General features: G+C 57.4%; 1 protein-coding gene across 1 annotated transcript in view; it reads right to left on the reverse strand.

Moving 5' to 3' along the window:
- The window catches only part of ZNF831 (zinc finger protein 831), a 54,173-nt gene extending 52,631 nt beyond the window's left edge, over positions 1-1,542 (reverse strand). The window contains exon 1 of the mRNA XM_045296937.1: positions 1,473-1,542. The gene's annotated coding sequence lies outside the window, so the exon portion shown is untranslated. The remainder of the gene's footprint in view (positions 1-1,472) is intronic.
- Between the last annotated feature and the right edge of the window lie 572 nt (positions 1,543-2,114).

Below are 2,114 nucleotides of genomic sequence, written 5' to 3' on the forward strand. Positions count from 1 at the left end.
GCTCTTCCAACTTACAGCCTCGCCTCTCAAAGGCCAACATGCTTTGGGGTACGATTAGCCACCCACATACATTCAGCCCCGGTCCCTCACTCATTCCTGCTAGAGTATGGCACCTTCTCTAAAACCGTGCTGGGCCGTGGTCCCCAGTAGGGAGCTACTTTGTCAAGTCAGCCTTGTTGGGAGGCCAGGGGGCCTCATTTGTCTTCCTGGCGATACGAGAGTTGCCCCCCTAAGCCATTTGTTAAAAATCCCAAGCCATGAGCCAACATCTTTTTTTCCAATTACAGCTCATATGGCCTTTCCTTTTGGGAAAACAAACCCTAACAATTGCAACCTTCCCTTGGCTGGGAGCCAGGCATCCAAGGACGAGGGCCAGGAAGCGAACGGATACACCTGGCGTGGACAAGGCCGGCAGTGGGACATGCAGGATGCGAGTCTTGGGTAGGCCACCAGCCCCCTGGGACACCGGACGGGCCCCATCCGGGAGGGCCGGCTCACGGGAAGGACATGCGAAGACCCTCCGGATCATGTGACTGGGAACATGCCTGTGACATTAATTAATGCCAGGCAACCATGGAACTGCCGCTCGTGGGAACTCTAAAAATAGCTCTATGGCAACGGCTTCCCTCCTGGCTGCACAGACAGCATGGGGCTCGTGAGCCTGCTCCACGCAGGCTCCAGGGCGGTCTCTCCGCCTGCCTTTCCATCTTTGTGCAGCTTCTTCTTGCCCAGAGGGCCACACTCCCCCTGACCACATGCCCCCTCGTCTCCCCTCCAACCCACAAACATGCTTCTAAGCAAGGAAACCCCCTTTTGCTGTCTCCCCTTTCCCTCTTCCTGGCTCACACAGTGGCGCGCCCTGTCATTTGTCCTTAGCATGTCCCCATGCGTGTCCTTGCCTCACACACACACACGCTCTGTGGCCGGGTTTCCGATCCCCGTCCCCTCTATTTTAAACTTTGTTGATTTCTACCCAGGACGCAGCCTCATTCCAACCGATTAGTGGGGGCAAGCTGGGTCTGATTGTTTCTGATGACCGGGCTTTGGGGCCACTAGGGAACCAGGCTCCCCCAACGCCCTAGGCTGGACAACTATTCCATCTGGTCCAGAGACCCTGGGCCTGCTTCCTCTAGGAGGACTGTCAGCAGCGTGGCAGCCTGAGAGCAAAATCAATAGGCCAGCTGAAGGGAGACTAACCCCTCCTCCAGAACTCCGGTGGGGGGGTTGGGGGGGCTGGACTGGAAGGTGGAGAGGGGACCAGCATGCCCTTGGTGACAGGTGCTCACGGGGGGCCTTTCTGAGAGAGGGGGTGGTGTGTGTGAGAGACACTGCGTGTGTTTGGGGAAGCATCCCTGTTTGCCGGATAGAACCATTCGGCAGGCAGCAGCCAGGGCTCTGTGATAAGATCCTGCCATCCGGCCTGGCTTCCCAGACCGCCAGATGGACAAAGAAAGCACAAAGTCCTCTCTCACCTTTCAGGGGTCAGTCCACAGGCAGGTGGGGGCCGCCGCTCACTCCGGAAAGCCGGCGGTGGCTCCGTGCTGGTCCCATCTCTGCCCCTGCTTCTCTTTCTGCCTTCTCTAGAGAAAACCGAGTGCTGGAAATTTAAAGAGAGGGGGGAAAAAAAAGAAGAAGAAAAGAAATTGTGTGTGGAGGGGCACTGGGGGGCAGCAAGGGGCACGGGGGGTGGGTGTTGAGCCCGTTCTGGGTGGGGATGGGTAATGGCCGTGGCCGGTGATACGGCTTGCCTGAGAGAGCGCCTTTCTCTGTAGCTCTGCGTGTGGGCGTCCACAGCTACACGGCTGGGTTTCAAACCATTACACTGAACATTTGCAAACAGATAAAAAAACAAAACCATCCGGTACAAATGGAAACTTCTGTTTTCTTGTCTCATTCTGCCCTCTCCCCACTCCCACCCCCCTCTGGGGGCTCTGCGGATGAGGGATAAGGTGAGCATGATTCTTTCAGGGAGCCCGCCCCCACCCCACTCCGCCTGCCCCAACTTTTGCAGCCTGGCAGCCAGGCCAGTGGATAGACACATGGGCCAGGTCACCAAGGGTCACTCGGCATGAATGGCCAGACCTTTGAGCACAGGTCTCTCTTCTCCTAGGGTT

Source organism: Echinops telfairi, unplaced genomic scaffold, assembly GCF_000313985.2.
Source record: "Echinops telfairi isolate 266 unplaced genomic scaffold, ASM31398v2 ScPeMD7_7414;HRSCAF=8452, whole genome shotgun sequence".
NCBI classification, from domain to species: Eukaryota; Metazoa; Chordata; class Mammalia; order Afrosoricida; family Tenrecidae; genus Echinops; species Echinops telfairi.